The sequence below is a fragment of the Lagopus leucura genome, unplaced genomic scaffold (assembly GCF_019238085.1).
Source record: "Lagopus leucura isolate 7727_CA_CO unplaced genomic scaffold, USGS_WTPT01 Super-Scaffold_100035, whole genome shotgun sequence".
NCBI classification, from domain to species: domain Eukaryota; kingdom Metazoa; phylum Chordata; class Aves; order Galliformes; family Phasianidae; genus Lagopus; species Lagopus leucura.
Genome location: NW_024962284.1, coordinates 1595274 through 1613281, shown reverse-complemented (window position 1 = coordinate 1613281; position 18008 = coordinate 1595274). Strand labels below are relative to the sequence as shown.

At 39.8% G+C, this 18008-nt stretch overlaps 1 long non-coding RNA gene across 2 annotated transcripts in view; it reads left to right on the top strand.

Moving 5' to 3' along the window:
• The window catches only part of LOC122186213, a 166541-nt gene that overhangs the window by 138970 nt on the left and 9563 nt on the right, over positions 1-18008 (top strand). The window contains exons 4-7 of one of the 2 annotated variants that reach the window (XR_006181091.1): positions 12140-12265; positions 14198-14377; positions 15342-15463; positions 17578-17897. This is a non-coding gene — a long non-coding RNA (uncharacterized LOC122186213). The remainder of the gene's footprint in view (positions 1-12139; positions 12266-14197; positions 14378-15341; positions 15464-17577; positions 17898-18008) is intronic. The other variant, XR_006181092.1, reaches the window with a different exon arrangement.

The following is an 18008-nucleotide window of genomic DNA, read 5'->3' as shown; positions in this document are numbered from 1 at the left end:
CCACTTTGATGTAAATACTGCTATAAGCCTATCCAAGAATTTGTAGTACCTAAAAGGAAAGATTGCTGGGTTTGGGCCTAAATGCTGACTAGAAAACACATATATGGCTTGAAATACGCAGGACAAGGAACATTCCATAGCTGAAAGTGTGACAATGTTTTCTTGCTTTTGAAATTGTAAGGTGGAACAGATGGTGACAACTTAGTTAAATGTGAATGGTCTATTGAAATAACCTAAATTGTCAAGTTATTATTCTATAGAGTGTGATCTGTGCACCATTGTAACAAATTTAGAGTAGTCTTCATTTTACTGAATCAGTTGGAATTGCCTTATGCAGTGAGTTATGCTGGGCTTACAGGGCCTTGCAGAGTATTAACTGTTTCACTTTGGTGTCTGTGAATGTTATAAAGCTGAGGAAAAAGCCTTGCAAGTTAACAAAAAAAATCCATACCCATTCTACACTCTGAGTCATCTTCCTGCAGGAAAACTTCCAGGCAGATATCTAATGAGATTAAGAGCATTAGCAAAAATGTCATGTCTTCAGTTCTCAGCCCAAGGACAGGCTGCTCTTATCAATGCACTCCAGATCTGCTCAGGAAGGCAATAGCCAAGATCAAACCAAGCTCTGTCAAAAACATTGTTTTCTGCTTTTGCTTATTGCAACATGTCTACGCTGAGCATTTTAGAAGCAGGTTGCCAAATGTGTCTGTGTAGGTGTGGCACGTGGAATGAAAACGGCTGCTCGATTTGGGGATGGCAAAGCTCACAGAGCCCAACACACTAGCTCTGAGGCAGCTGAAGGAGAGGCTGCTGCCTATGAGGCCTCATCACAGTGGTGTGATGCCCATCTTTCAGGACTGTCTGTCCTAGCCCAGCCCCTGAAAGGCACCTAGGCTGTCCTATACAAAGCAAAAAGGAAATTGTACACACGGAACTGATATATGCATTAAAAAACTCAGTGGCATTCAGCAGAGAGATATCTGAGATTGCCTCTACAAATCTGCAGAAGAGGCTATGGCTTAACTCCCAGGAAAGTAGGTGAGGCTTTGAGATACAAATACTTACTGGGAGGTAACTTGCTGCTGATGTAGCTAAAGCAGTTTGTTTTGTGATAACCTTCTTTGTGAATGCTCTTTTTGTGTGATAAATTTGGCAAATGCAAGGTAGTTTATCTCCTTTTCGTGCTGTTATGCCTCTCTCTGATCAGGGGCATGAACATGTAATTTTTCACAGTAAATGTTTCTGTGTCTCTGACATTTTGCCTTCTTGGGACTCCTATCCTACATACGGAAAGAAGTGTAAGTGGTAGGCATCCTTCCTGAGAAACGAGAGAGAAGCCAGCATTGCCCCACTGCCCGTGCACCAGAATAATCATCTTTTTCTTTGGAATCCCATTCCTACCTGGTCAGGAGCAGAGATTTTGAGCCAACTTGTCCAAAACTAAACATGCATGCCCCACCCCTGTTATTACAGGTGATTTTGAGCAGAGTCCTTTCCAACATCTTCTATAGAAACGCTCTATTGAGTGTTGAATAAAGTAGTCACTGAAAACCTGTTTTCACCTGCAAATTGCTTATGAACCAAGGAAAAACCCTGAATATCTATTTGATCAGCCTATTAGCTAGGAATTACCTGTCTATTTCTTTCCATTTTTGGAACTGATAATTTACATGATAAGAAGTGGGATGAAATAGAGAAATAAAACAATGCTTTGTTCTTAATCCATTTATACTTTTTTTTTCTATGGGAGAGATGGCTACTTGTAAAAATAAGGTGGAAAACTGTTCTTAGATTACTGCTCAAAAAGTCTGAGAAAGCCATGTAGGCTTATTCAGGTACTTTCAAGTCCTGGATAATTAATCCTTCATTCCGAATGGCTACAGAAGGTCTAATGTCATTATTCTTTAAATAATGTATATAGCATACTCTTTAAAAGCTGCTAGGACATATATAAATTTTATGTGCCACGTTCATGTAGCCTGTGTTTAGCAGTGGTTAACAGCTAAAGTGTAAGCTGAAGTTTGCATATTCTTAAAGAGTATAATGAATCTAATATTCTCCCTCTTGACAGTCTTGACTCTGAGTTAAAGCAGGAGAACTCCCCAGATAAAGAGTAATTCCTTTAGTACTGTGTGTTTAGAAGTAGGTGAAATTCCTTCCACTATTGGCATTTGTAGTTGGTCCACGCATACAACAGATAATCATTTTTAACAATCTTTTTCTGAGACTAAACAGATATAGAAGATAATATTAGTACATTTTATATCTCTGAGTATGTGAATGTAAGTTTGTGTGCACTAATCACATGATCTTCAGGCTTTCTTTCATCTTGAATACTAAAATGACTCTGTTGCTCTACTGCTAAGGTAAAATGCTCTTTTAAAAATCACATGCAGAGGTTTTGATAAGGATATATCTTGAGAATAAATATGTCATTGGCCATTGGATTTAATACACGCAAGGAAAACATCCACTTGCTAGGCTGTAGCACATTCTGAGTCTGCATAAAGAAAAGAAAGCTTAACTTATAACTGCCATTTCTTGACTTAAAAAAAGGGTTGTGAAATGTAACACGTTTCCTTGTAAAAAGGCCTTGTTACAAGAAGTTTCTTCATTTAGAAGAAAAGGAAACCCTACAGACTAGTGTCATTTGTTGTAAAAGCCATTTTGGCATTTGAAGAGCTCTTCTACAGATATTTTCGGTGGAATCCCCTCATAACTCACCAATTTGTGTTTCTTAAGTAAATGTAAGCTCTAGAAACAAGCACTTTCTGGTTTGGTGCTGGAATACACACAGTTCTGTGTGTAACAATAGGGAAAGGATGTTAACATGAATGAGAATAGAGAACACAAATGCAATAAAAATGGAAACTAAATAAAAACAAGATTAGATCTATTAAATAAATTGAAGTCTGGGCTCCTTCAATCCTGGGAGCTAATGTAAATCTAGAGGAAGGCAAGTCCTTCAATTATTCATGGATGCACTATCAGCAGCTTTCCTTTCATTATAAGATTTAATTTGGCACTGAATACTTAAACCAGATGTCTTTTTCAAAAAGAATCTACATAACTTTGACAAGACGTTAGCACCAATCCCCAATTATCTCCATATTGGATCCAAGATGTCATTCAGGAGAACATTTGTATGTTAGTTGTGATCAAAATAAAATATAGATATCATTCTGTTTATGTGAAATAGTTGTCCCTACACACATATACTTCCTTGTTGCCATGGTTTAATCATAATTTCATTGCAACACGATTCAACAAGGAATCATCTTAGGAGAAAATTCCATTTGTCACTCAGTACTGTGGAGGTCTGATTCAATTTCCTCTCTTATAAACTGAATAATTGTTAAAAGGCCAATGATTCAGACTTCTCAGAAGAACATCTAAGTATTTCTAAATTGCCATGAATAGTATTCCATAAATACACAAAGGGAGAGAAAAACAAAAATCTCTCTCTGCTTACTGAGTGGTGACAAAAGAAATTAAGTTCAGTTAGTCATTTAAACTCTCCAGTACGGTTTTCTCTCCAGAGTATTCACAGGAGAATTGAATTCTTCCTATCTTGAGGCAGTTTATCTGTCTCTCTAAGCTTTTGTTTTCACCCTTTTTTTTCTTCACATCCAATTTTAGCGTGCTTTGACACTCCTTTTCAATTAAAATGTAAAACACTGGTTTAATGAATTAGACGAACTGTTCAGCTTACAATCTGCTCCAATCTGAGTTTAAAACTTTATTAGGAATGCAAACTGAGACAGAAGTGTTCACAAAGTTTACACGGGATCGTCCATCTCTGTCTCTTCTTAAAGCTGCTCAGTAATGTCCTGCGCACGAAATCTGCCATTTGATAAGAGACAAGCAAAGGCAAGTCTCATGTAAGACTGTGGCAGTGACAGAGGTATACTTTCCTGTTCCTTATTTCCTTAAACTTTGTAATGCAAATGTGAACTTTCTTGACAAATGTTACTTGGGTCCACACACTGCATGACAAAGAAACAATCTTGTTTACAAGAATTTCAGAATGCATCTTCAGCTAAAAGAAGATCTCATTGTTAGAGTCACTGTCACTGGTCCTTCTAGGGAAGGAAGGCTCCTTGGTGGAAGTCATGAGGAAGGCTGTACTGTGCTGCATACACTCTACTGTTTCTAGAGATTTCACTCATTTGGCTGTATGGCTTTCTTTACTTTAGTATTTCTGAATCATGCCGCTTTCCAATGACAGAAGGGTATGTGTTAAAATATTCTGACCTGAGGTGTGAGGGCCAAAGAGGGCCGCTCTTCTCCTTTTTCAGTACTATTGAAAAATCATGAAGACAGCATGTTGAGTTTATAGACTGAACTAATGATGTGTAGAATAGAATACATTTCTTACAGTCAAAATGATGGCATACTTTCAGGCATTTGAGGAGTTACCTCTCTTGTCGAAGATCATAAAGTTAGGACAAATATTAAATGGTGGACTTAAGATGCTGTGGAAAAATCAATCTTAGCTTAATAGAGAGATCATTTGGTATAAGTGGTTTTCCTTTACTTTCCCCATGGCCACAAGGAGTTCAATGTCAACCAGCTAAAGAGGATGTCTCAGCACCTTCACAGCGTCTGATGGTTTGCATCAAGCTAAGTGAAATGGAAAATTGCTACTGAAGAACTAGATGTCTGCAATCCTGTTCGGAGTTGTAAGGCAAGAGGAGAGAGTGTTCTGATTGAGTAATGAAAAGGATGACAGGTCACAAATAACTTGTGCTGTCAGTTAAATGACACCTGAAACCAACCCAGGTCTGTCAGAGGGAGCTTACTCCTGGTTTTCATGTAATCTTTTCTGGACTTTTTAATGGAAGTTTAATTAATACTGCTGGTAGACACAGCGCCTGGCAAAGGTCATTTGAAATATTTACTTTAGTTAGTATCTGTACTGCAGAGGATGCACATTCAATACATTCTGCCTAAAATATTACAGAAAAATATCATTTGGGGATAGACTGCTGCCTCGTTAAGGTTAAATAAGAAGCATGGCTCGGTTCTCCTGCAGAATGAAGCAAAAGGATGATTTTCTTTTCCCTCCAGTCCAACATAACAGATTTTTAAACTATGATAAATTTGAGCCTACTGTATTAATAAGCACAGTCTAGGAATCTGACTAGTAAAATGCTGTTTTGTAAAAAGCCAGCAAATCATGACCAACTCAGAAAACAATATGGATCAAAACTTATGCTAGGTAATACAGATCTATGAACTTAATTAAGAAAACTGATGGGCTGCAAAAGGTGTTGCCAAAGTAATAAATACTTAAAGATCTCAGTGTATTCATGACTGTGGCACCCCAGTGAATTGAGAGCAGCAGTGAAAGAAACACAAAGGCTAAAACTGAGCTGTCTGAGGAAAAAAAATATATATAGTTAGTGGGTGTGGAATCCAGCTTCTCTGAGAATGGAAGATTATTTGATTTAAACATTCAGATCAAGGGATGCCTGCCCTAGAAAGTCCACGTGCTCAGATAGCCAGGTGGTCTAACACAGCTTATAGCCCGTATTCTTTCTGCCTAAGGCTGTCATTCATTGCCTTGTGTTGCAGCACAAACATTGGTTCCTCCTGTACAGACTTCCCAAGTACATCCACTCTGCAGTTTGTTTCTTCTGCTGTGTTCTGGCACAGCAGAGGTGAAAGCACTTTTTCTTTTGGAGCAGATTTGTTCAGAAAACAACTAAGCACCCAAGAAAAAGCAACATTTTGCATTTGAAACATCTGAAGGAGGAAAGAAAGACAAATTAAATCCTCCTCTATGAAAGAATACTGCTTTTGTCTTAGGGAACAACCTTTATCATTCAGATATGCTGTTGCAGCACTCAGCCATGCCAAACATCTATTCAAAGAGAATTCCTTTTTATTTTCCTTTTATTCCATACCTTATAAAATGTTCCAAGACAGCAACCATTATCTAAATGATTATTCAGCTGGGTAATCCAGCCATTATCTTAATTGTCCATCCAACCTTGCTGCAATCCTTCAACCAGCGCTGCTTATTTCAAAACTCCATTTCATCTCCTGGGAGGAAATAGGAAGATTTAACCTTGGGGTAGAAACAACTAAGGAAAAAATTTATATGAAGTGTTTTAATGGATATTAAAAAGAGTGGAGAGAAGAGGGAGGAGCAAATTATGCGGTTATTAGTAATCATCTTCAATCCTTTTTAATACTAAATGAGCAGATACTGTAGGGTGCTGTGATACCTACATTATGAAGCGAAAGGTCAGAAACTTTCATCTGAGATCTTCATCGAATGTTGTAGGAAAGGATATTTCTGTTATATACATGTATTAGATATACATTTGATTGCGGGTATTGCTGATGGTTTTAAATTCATCTTTTAACAGAGCACCACCCACTAAAAACAGTATAGCACCACTGGCAACTATTTAGTTGTGAGTTAAACATACATTACCCTCTGCGAGCACATCTACACCAGTTGATAGAAAATCAGCTTTGGATCACATGAAAATGTAAGCAACGACTGGGCAACCTGCAGAAAGTGGGAGGCAGTAGGACTAGCTGATTAAAAATATTACTGTTTTAAGTAGCTATTCCTTAAGAGGAAGTTAAGCGTGATGCTGCTCACCACCACAATGTGCCAAAATTACTACCTTATGTTAAATGCTGCTCTTTATGCTGTTCCAGTTCATAGGCTTTGAGAGGGGGCACAGGGGAGGTGGCAGTAGCTCGGAGGTGTTTTTCTTGCTTGATGTACTTACTAACAGCTCCAGCACAACAGCAGTCTGGGGAAGATGCCTACTTGATTCTGCTGAAGTCAGAGCTTCTGCTATCTTCCCCTACATGCACACACACATTGCTGCTTGCAGGAGTGCAAAAATGAAAGTGTAGAATGCTCTCCCTGGGAGAGTGCAGTGTGATGAGTATGGGACGGAGCTGCAGCCCGAGGCCACTTTGCTCTGCCTAGTGAAGTGTACCCAGAGTAGTTTCCTGCTGAGCTGCAGAGCCTGTTAAGAAGCAGGCAGAGAACAAGGAATCTCTGAGGCTGTTTTCTCTTACAGAAGATGATGATTTACTCCTGAGTAAGGAATGCTTGTAGGGAGAATGAAATCACCTTTGTATCCCACTCATGCTGGGTATTGCACAGCCAATCACCAGGACTGTGACTGAACCACCCTGTTTTCAAGGGGGATTACAGCCAAGACACCTCAGTTACAGTGCTCACACGTTTGGCATTGATATCTGTGTGAACTGTTTGCAAAATGGCTGCAGAGTGCAGAACAACACTTTGCTTATACAATTCTACTTCTCTTCCTGATTTGTTTAAAGGATTTAGCTGGCTGAAAGACTGGGATGCGATAAGTGAAATGGTGGTGACAGTGTGAATGAATCCTACTGGTCCCAGTATCAGATTTAGAGACACCATACACATCATTTCTGAGGTGTACTCTTACTTTCTTAGAAATTTGTCCGTGTAAAAAAGAGCAGAGATTAATAAAGTGATCTACCTGGTTATTTTCATTCTTTGGCAGTTTTAACTGAGGGTTGCAGAGAAATGCCACTCTCTGTCCTCAGATCAGCCACTCCATTGAACTGCCCCTACATGATAAATTCATCAGATCAGGCTACAAATGCATTCTGTTCATTTGTACATTTGTTGCCAGCTAGCATTGCTGTACATGATGCTAAATGCTTTGCCTGGGGACTTGCCATGGATGTGTTAAGCGGTGGTGATGCACATGTACAGGGCTTGGACACATTGCCTGTATTTCTACCCCAGGCTGGGAAGAAACAGAAAGGTGCAGGTAACTGGTTATGTACCCTAGCACCACAGGAAAGCATGAATCTAGAGATGATTTACTCTTCAGTAAAAGAAGATTATTCCGCAGTGATGCAATCTCATTTCTTCACCCTCTTTCCCAACTCACACTTTAGTTCTTGAACAATTCCATGGAAAACAGTGACTTGAAAGAGGGCAGTATCTATGCATAACATTTTGTCATTTTCTCTAATTTTCTGTCTCTACTTTTATAATCAGTGCCAATGTTGTCTTCAAGTCTCAATTGCTCTATTTTTTATCTAAGCCTGCACGAGCTATTTCTGTGGTAGTGTTCAGTTCATTTTCCCATTATTTCTTAGCTAAAACTTTCAAATTATTTTGTCTTTAGTTAAAAGTCTTTGCTGCTTCAAATTCACCCCGGGGAACTTCATTATTTTCCTTTCCAGCTATCTATCCTGTGTCAATTATGGGACCATTACTTCCGTTACCAAAGCAATGATACTCCAGTTTTCTAATAGAGAGATAACAGTGTTTGGTTCATATTTATTTTAATTGCTCATGGATATTGATCTAATGTGAAATTCATTTGTCTTTCAAATGTGATGAAATAGAAATGTGGAGGTCTTTTAAATGAGTGGAGGGCACGAATACAGGCAGCTCCTGTACAAACTGCTCAGTGCCACAGGCTGATTTTCATTGCTAAACATGCCAGTTGGAGGCATTTCTAAAGCACTCAATGCCACTGAACCAAAGAGCCAACCTTGAAATAAGAATCTCATTACAGGGAGAAGAATACTGAGAAAAAACAGGTGCCTGTATTGCTGAAATTGCTTTGTTATTCTTCAAATTTACTGGTTGTTATTAGAAGCATCCCTTAACCAAAATAACAGTTTCAGATATTTTGGAGGTAGTTAGGTCTGGCTTTGAAAACAGTATTTGCCTGCAAAAATTGCCTCACTGATTAGTTAAATCTAAATTTCAGCCCTAACTTCCTAAAACCTCAGAGATTATTTATTTTATTTGGAGCCCAAAATAGGGTCACTATTCCAACTCCCATTGTGATTATTCATAACAAGGTGCTGAGATGAAGCTCGATGAGCTGTGCTGGCTCATGTTCCTAGCTCTGTGTGATGCATCGTAACCAAATCCCAGTTCTTTCTGTAAGAGATTTTGCAGTGGTTAATGGAGAGGAATAAAGCAGTGTCTTGGGGAAAGGGAGAACTGGAGGGAGACCCAGCCTGTGTTCCCAGGAGTGCAGGAGCTTTCCCCATGAAAAGTCTGGCAAAGGCAATATTGGATGGGATGACGTGAGTTTGGGGGCTGGAGGTGACTGCCAACCACAGGATTTGTAAATCAAAAGAGGGGGAGCAGATTGGGAAGGTTCTGTGAACTCAGTATATAAAGCATCCCTTTCTATTTATTTATTTATTTATTTATAAATTGAGAGATTACCTAAAAGTGCTGCAAAAACCTGGTGTAAAGGCTTGTTTGTTCAGCCTTTAGGAGGATGTGTTGGCTATGCTATAAATGCCATATTAAGACAGTACAAAGTTGTTGCAGGTGACTGGTCTGTTTTCAGTTTCCTTCAGAGATCGTTTTTGGAACAAACGACATTCTAGAGGGGGCTTATCCCAAGGCAAAAGGAAAAGCAAATTAAGGGAAAAGAAGTGCATCTCAGACCCTGTAACACTGTTGAGCTGATAAGTGCCTGAAGTGAGAGAAGTACAGCCTTCAGTGTTCCTCGATGGCTCAAGAAGGTCTGACAGTGCCAATTCCTCTCTGTCAGAAATTTCATAGCCTGCTTCAGAAGCACAGTAACTATCTCCAGCTGCTGAAGCCACCAAGATGGTTTTGTTTCAAGATGCTAGAGGTTTAGATTTCCACTAAAACACAAATAAGTGTATGTCCTTAGCTGACACTAAGACACATGCTGTTTGTAACATGCACCGTGTGCTCCACTGCACACGTCCATTTTCACATAATTGGAAAATATCCACCAACCAGTAAATTAAATTTCAGTGAAGTATGAGTTACAACACAAATCTTGCTTGTCTCACACATCTTTGCTCCCTCCTCAGCAGACCTATGTGAAATTATACGTTCCAGGAGTACGTATTCCTACCTAGGACAAAATGTCAGTACTGTCACACTTCCTGAGTATGAAACAATTTTGCTAATATATATATAAAATATTTTATGATTAGAGAAAATCATTGCTCAAAGTCACTGCATTCTATGTTGCAAAGAAATATCCAGCAGAAATGTCATACTTGGAAGTTAGGAACTGCCTAAGTAATAGTGAGATCTCTGCAAAAGAAGGATTTTTTTTTTAAGCATTATTATCCTTTTGGCATGAGTGACTGATGGAAGAATGCTTTATTTCAATTAAGTGCAGAACCTGCTCTCAGTACCATGCATCCTTGATGAATTTTATTCAGTCACAGCTCCTTCAGGTGCAAGAGGTATACAAACAGCAGCTCTCTGCTCTCCTACCAGACCAACCCTGAGAGCGAATGTTCATTCTTTTCAGAACTCTGTATAGATACCTATACACACATCCCAGTGCTCAGAGTCTTTTGAACGTGTTGAAGGTTGGCTTTCCAGCACTCTTGCTGTTGATGATTCACCGATTCCTTTTTTGAGCTACTTCTCTCTTTTTCATTACAAAGGAGTTTCAAGAAGATTTAGCTCAGAATTAACCAAAGTTTCTCTCTCTTATTATTTTAAATGGGCAGCAGGATACAAGTTGCCCATTCTGAAAGAATCTCACTGAGAAACTTGGAATAATTTGGGAGAGAGTTTAAAACTGTGTCGTTATTCATATCTGAGGGCATTTGCATTTGAATAATGCCAATTAAAAGTGCCCTTCGAAATGACTGAAATAAGAATAATTTCTGTGCTCTGTGTTGCTTTCTAATTACAACTTGTTCAGAAGTTATACTCCCGTGGCAGAGAATGTCAGCCAGAAGTTACAAATGGCAAGTGCTTAGATGACTTTCAACAAGTATTCTTCTGTCTCACTCTGAATTTTCATAAACCTCTTTGACTGTTCAGTCAGTGGGCTGCCAATGTTTCCCCCAGGAACTAGTTCTATATGCTGATATATTTTGTGTCAGAAAGTTTTTCTGCTATGGAAACAATCACTTTGCTGTTTTTAACATCATCCAGTTATTTCTAATCTTCTCTCTTTGATGTCTGAATCTTTAGCTGCTGGTGCCACATTCATTCTGTTTAGCCCTTTATCATTTAATAGCTTCTGACTCCCAGTAAACTATTCAAAGGAAGAGTAGCAAAAACTACTCTGACCACCAAGGTTTGGTAGTAGCCTTATTAATGTTGTAGCACAGAAGGATACCTAGGTGCTAGTTTGAAATGCCATGGTGTGACTTAATTTTACAAATATTAAAATACTGTTGCTAGACCTGAAAGGCAGGACACATTCACAAGAAACTTCTTCTGAAGTCTTACCATGGCAGGAAAGGAGATGGCTGTTGTCTGTGCTGCTCCAGCTGTCACTTCAGGCATCCTGTTACCAGATAGCAGGGGCTGGGGAAGCCTTTAGTGTGCTTTGCGGCCGTGTGAGGCCTTTGGGAAGGAGCTAGCTATGGATGCAGAGGCTGTGTCAGCTCTCCTTTGCCTCTTTCTGATGAAGAGATGATAGAAAAAAAGAATAGAAATAGAAATTTTCGATTTTTGTTTTTCAATAGATTTTCAATAGAAAAAAAAAGAATAATTGGAATATTCCCACTTACGTCAACCAATACTTTTGAACAAGAGAGTCATACTCCACTTCTTCAAGAAATGCTCTTCCATTCATAAGGCTAAGTTCCTAAGAGTTTCCTACAAGTAACAATACAAACACCCACTGTATTTTCTTTTCAATGTCTATTTCACCACCACTTATTTCCAGGCTTCCTTCTTCAGCTTTTATATTCCTGAGGAAGTACATTCTTGAGGTTTTATCTGAGGTTTAGGCCTCAGATCCTACAAGATGAGACACTGAATATTAAGCCCAGAGTCCCTGAGGAGCAGCTGGGATTACCAAACTAAGAAATGTCAGTAAGATGAGAATTCACTAAGCAGAGCTTGTAGGTCACATTGTCTGCTTGGCTCTTTCTGTTGAATAAACACAAATCAGCAGGAAAACACAACGTTTGGGGGGACCTAGTATTTTCACACAATTTTCAGCTTATGTAGGTGTCCATCTGTAAAGATGTGGATACAGCAGCTCTGGTGAGCTCCAGAATACACAGTACCTTATTGCTTCGGGGTGTTAGTGAGTCACTGGGACAATTCAAAGTGAAATTTATTCTTGGATGCATGATACTCAAGAAGAATTAAGCTTATGCTGCATCTCCAATATTTCAGGTATGCCCCACTATGTGACTACAGAGTTCAGCTGGCTTGAAGCATCAGTGTGACAGTAGTGCAACTGCCCAGTCTTCACAGCAGTGTTCAGGACTGACCAGCTGGTAGCTGATTTCCTGCTACAAGGTAGGAGTGCATTTTCAGCTCCATTCTTTCACAAGTAAGTGGTTATCCTTGGCTGTATTATTGTCAAGTTCTCAAAAAAGATAGATGTGACTGCAATGTCAGACAAAACCAGAACATTTTAAATTTAAGGATTAATAGTAGCCTTGCTGGAAGGGAAAAATACCATGAAAGGTACTAACTTTAGCAGTAATGTCTATTTTAAGTAGTAATGAAAAGCAGTCTGCTATGTAAGAATGCTATTAAAGACAGATCCAAAGAGCAAAGAAACACTGATATCACCTAGCTTGCCCACAGTGTAATGGAGGACTGGATGTTTTGCTTTTCTGGACATTGCTTTCTGAATTAGTGTCTGCCGAACTCAGGGTGTTCATGGACACCATGTGGTGCTCTGCTTTGACCACTGGTTTAGTGGCACCAGAAAATTTTTTTTCCAACAAGCCCATTGATCACAGAGTAGAGACTGAAACCAAAGCTGATGATATTTTACAAAACAGCTGCATACCTGATGCATTCCTGTCAGTATATGTTTTACCACTGATGTGAAGGGAGCAGGATGTAGTACCCTTCACAGCAGGGCATTGCCAAGCGTAGTACTATTTGAATGTCTACTCATCTTCTAAGATGAGCCTAAAAAGTGCTGCAAAATTATTTATTGTCTTTATTAAGGTTGTGTTTCATTTATGCTGATTTTGTTAGGGGAAAGACTACGTTCTGTATCACTTTTATGCATTTATGTACAAAGGCTGTGGCAGCAGGATGTGGCTCACAGAAAAGCAAGGAGGAAAAAGTTGGAACCTTAGCTCTTTTGGCTTCAGCAAGTGCTGTTAAAAGCCTGGGCATTTGGAAATGAACATAGGGACTTTGCATTGTCTCACTGTTCTCCCTTGGAGCCAGTTTCTGTCCTCCCTCTTGGAATACTTTACTTTTTTTTTTTTTTTTTTCATCCAGTCACCTCACTGATTTTCTTTGTTGTTTTCTTTTTCTTTTCCTTTTTCTTCTTCTTCTTCTTCTTCTTCTTTTTCTTTTTCTTTTCTTTCTTTTTTTTTTTTTAATGAGAACTGGCACAATTTATCTCAAAAGACCTAAAGCAAAGCTAAATCCAGCTTTAAAGAACTTCCAGAGGTCTACCACAGGGGGCCCAAGAGTTTCTGAAAGGCACAGAGCCCCCAAGCAGATGTTGCTGCTCCTCCAGCAATGTTCATTATTATCAGGAAATGTAGTCCCCTTCTGGCTTTCTCCTAACAAGCAACTGCTAAGCAAGGTGCCTCTGCCCTGTGTGCCAGTCAGCTTGCTCAGCTGTGCTGGTTAAATGGCAGACAAATGCGCTGTGTTACATATAGGGGTAATATAACCCCTGGGTGATATTATATATCACACCCCTGGGTGTGATGGAATTTTCTCCCAGGCAGGGGATTAACCTGCAACCTCATTTGTCTTGTACTACAATGCAGTGTCACCATGATAATCGCAAGGCAAATAAATAGTTTACTGCTTGGCTTGAGGTAAGTAAGTAAAAATTAACTACTTTTATTAACTAAAATGGTGAATGCTGACAAGAGAGAAGCTGAGTGGACTCAAGGAAACCATTACAAGATACCTGGAGATGTGTGCCATGGTGAAAGACAGGCAGTCTGGGAGATCTGTCAGGAGTGGGTGAAACTGGAGTTGTTAGGGGGGTCAGTGCTCTGCAAAATCTTCATAGACTATACAACATAAAAAAAATTGTGGAAATCGAAAATGCTTTTGTCCACTTGGTAGCACTGTTCTTTGCCAAACAAGCTGCCACTTATAAGTCCCTCATAAAATAAAAAAGGGCTGGATATTGTTTTCCATTTCTGACCTTAACTCTTTGTTTAACTAACTCTGCTTTTGATAGAGGACAGTGGTGGGGAAGGTATGCACCAGTCTCCCTTCTTTCTTTTCTCTCAAAAGATCTTGTCTGAAAGCTGCACTCTGGGAGAGTGTGAAGGCTGAAGGTGGAAAACAAACTTAAAGATGCTTTGTCCCATTTGCACACATTTAAAGTGACACTGGAACTGGAGAGCATCTAGGAGTGGCCACGGTATTATAATTCAGCAACAACAGGCCTTGGACAATCTCAAGGGTCATCAGGTGAATTCCTTTCTTCAAATAACCCCAAAGAGAGGGTGAGGCAACTTATTGAAGACAAATGAGCTCTGAAATTACACACATGGGAAAAAATATGGCAGCAGTCAGCATGTGTGGGTTACTCTGTCACAGAAGAGAAGAACTACTTCTCCCAGAGGACTATTTGCTGTTCTGTTTCTGTTTTCCACTCAGAGGAAAAGAAAAAAGCTGTTCACAGATGACAAGACAACCCCTTTTTTGACATTCTGGCTTGTCTCTGCTCCCAGCCATATCACCTCAGATTACTTAGAGTAAGGCCTTCAGTTTTCAGACACTCTCATTTTATTTATTGGCTTCAATTCTAATTATATTGTGTTATATTGTGTTATAGTGTGTTATCTTGCATTCCGATATCTTATTTAGCAAAATCCATAGACTCATAGAATCAAAATTAGTTTGTTTCTCTTCAGATTGTTGCTGCCCTACCCTTTCCACTTTTCACCTTTTCCCTTTCCCAGGGCTTGGGTCCGTGGGTTACCCTGCCCCACTAGTCATGGAACCTGGCTGAACCGGCCCATAAACTGTTGACATAGGATCACTTGAGGGCCCTTCTCAAAAACTTTCTGGACTCAAAGGCCATGTAAGCACGCTAATTAGCATTCAGGGGTCATCTGAGGTTACGACTTGGCCAGTGAGGTTATCCGAGGTCCAAAAATCCCATCCAAAAATGTTGGGACTCAAAGGTCATCTGAGGACACCAGTTAGCACTCAGGGGTCATCCGAGGACACAACACAGCCAGTGAGGTCATTTGAGATCTCTGCTAAAAAAAAATTCTGGACTTGCTTAAAGGTCCTTTGAGATTCCCTATTAGTATGTGAGGTCATTCACTGTCATTATTTCAAACCTCTCTGCAGCTCCTGATTTCCTTGAATTTGGTGGTACTTCACTATAGTGGGCAGTTTGATCAGCTCCCCTTTCTACTTCCAGGATCCAGTCAGCAATTCTGAGTCCACTGAGCCCCAAACTCATACCCCATGTCATGCTTCTTGCACTCAGCATGCAGAAGGAGCAACAGTGACGCTTTCCTTGGCCTCTTACTTCCCTTACAGGTGTTCTTTTTTGTTTTTCTTTCTTTTTTTATTTTTGCCTGTTCATGTGACCATCTCACTTTTGCTTTATGGATTGAATTCCCCTTTCTTACACGCTGACTACTTACTTAAAATGCTTAGACAGTTGTACTGGGTCTCAGGATAACAGAGAAAACCAACACCACTCTGTACCCACTGGTATGCAGTAATAGAAAGTAGACTTACTTCATGCTGGAGATAGTGTCAAACACAAGACTGTAAAATCACAAATTTATTTTATTCCACTGTTACTTATTTTATAAAGAAAATAATTAGACAATCACCAGCTCCACAGCTGCTCCCATCGACCAGCTTTATTACATTCCACGAAGCCAACACTGTTTCAATGCTGCTCAGCAATCTCAGCTTCATTGTGGGATGAAAGCTAATGGCCAACAGTTTTTTTAAAATGCCGAGAGCAGGAAAAGAAGAACAGCGTGAAGTAAGTGAAGGCAATAATATTGCCTTCTACCATGATATAAACGTGTGCGTAAAGGTGTTCGTCAAGATTTAGTTCAGAAGAGTATACAGGGACAAGAGGCTTACCCTTTCTGGAAGGTTGGTGAAGTCTCCAGATGGGCTTTGTTTGATGCAGCTCAGGATACAGTTGGCTTTCTGGGTTGCAAGGGCACATTGCTGGTTCATGGCCAGATGCCATCTACCAATACCCCCAGGTCCTTTGGCAAGGCCAAGCTACAACCTTTCATTCCCTAACTTGTACTGATAGTGGGAATTGCTGTAACCCAAGTGCAAGACTTTGCTTTAGTCAATAAATTATGGCTGTCTAGACTGCATATTCTGCTATGCAAGTAAGCATGACAGGTATATACACTCACATGCTCAGGTTTCATTGTTTTATATTGACAGGAGAAATCTTGGCAGTTGTTAGTTGCAATCTGTGTAGTGCTGCATACATGGATTCTGAAAAATTCAACTTAATCAGTTTAACCAATATAGGAACCTATGCAGAGCCAACAGGAAATCAAAGATTTTACAACCTGCTCATAATGTCCTGTATGCAAACTTCCCCATCTGTAACCAAGCCAATACATAAGTGCAGTAGTAGATTCTGTCATCACTCAGAGATGTACTTTACTGCTAGATCCACTCTTTAGCTTAGAATTTATTTAAAAAAATAAAAAAAAATAAAAAAAGCAAGCCCTGCTTTATGGAGATCTCTTGTCTTCACCCAGGATTTAGCTGATATTCTGGAGATGACTCAGATTCTAGCAAAAATTTGCATCAGTGTAGGAATGCAGAGCAAACACAAAAAGTCCTCTCTCTTCCAGACTGCAGCAATGAGAAAAAAAGGTCAGTCTGGAAAGATTAAAGAGCTTTGTCGGTTCAGAAATTTTCTTCAGGAGCCTAAAGCTCAGGAGACAGAACACACACACACACACACACACACACACACACACACACACACACACAAGAAATATGTATGTGTATTTTTAGTCAGCCAAATATGCTGAGTCTGGCTTGGGTTTTTAAAGAGATTACTCTACTGTTGACAGTGAGACAGCTGAGCACTGCAACCATAAGGCTGGGTGTGATCCTTCCCACTTCAATTAGCCACAGCATGTTCATTAGTGGCAGCTGAGACACAGCTGGGCCTACAAATTGAAAATCCCATAAGGAACTGCTGCTTAAGGTGGTTTAATGCAGAACTGATTAATTGTAGGTGGTATCTAACTAATGAAGTTATGCAATGATTTATATCACAGTAAAAAACACAACAATTTATGGTCATATTGGTCAGATCACAGTACACCAAGGAGTTCCCTACAGTGATTCCATGATTCTGGATTTAGTTATCTATCGGCAATCCCTATCATAGGGATAGTTTACTATTTAGATCATTATAGTCTATTTGCCCACTCACATCACTTTATGTGAAATCTTAATGCATGAGTGCTACATCTGACACCCCAATTGGAATCTAACAGCTTGAAAAAATGGGCTCTTATTGCTCATGCAATAAATAAATCCTGCTTTCTACTGGCACCATTTAATTCACAGCTTCCCCTAATGCTCACCTCCTTTCTGTCAGGTTCTTTCTTTGAAATAAAAGCTCTTCCACCCCCTTTTCCTCTTAGGACCAGCATGTTTCCTACAGTGAAAGAAGCACCATGCACTGAGACCACACTGGCTCTGCAGGCCCTATGAACGGGGGAATCCATCAGCAAGTGCCATACTAATGGAGGACCTTGGTTGGTGTGGCAGAAATACAGCCTGAACCAGTGATTGAGCACCTGGTGGGAGGGCAGGGCCAACCCTGGGGAGCTGAGTCATATGCAGTGCACCTGAATGACAGGAAGGGATGAAGCCAGGATCCACCCCTTCCATCATTTAAGCATTGGCAGAGGCAATGAAGGTATTTCATTTGAGATCTCTGCCTACCTGAGGCCCTCCAAAGGTAAGCAGCTCTTTTCCTCCGTTTCTGCACCTATGGCAAATGCATCTGGGCTGATCCTCATTTGCTGCAGCCAAAGGCTTTGCCACCCTGCTATTATCACAGTACTTTCCA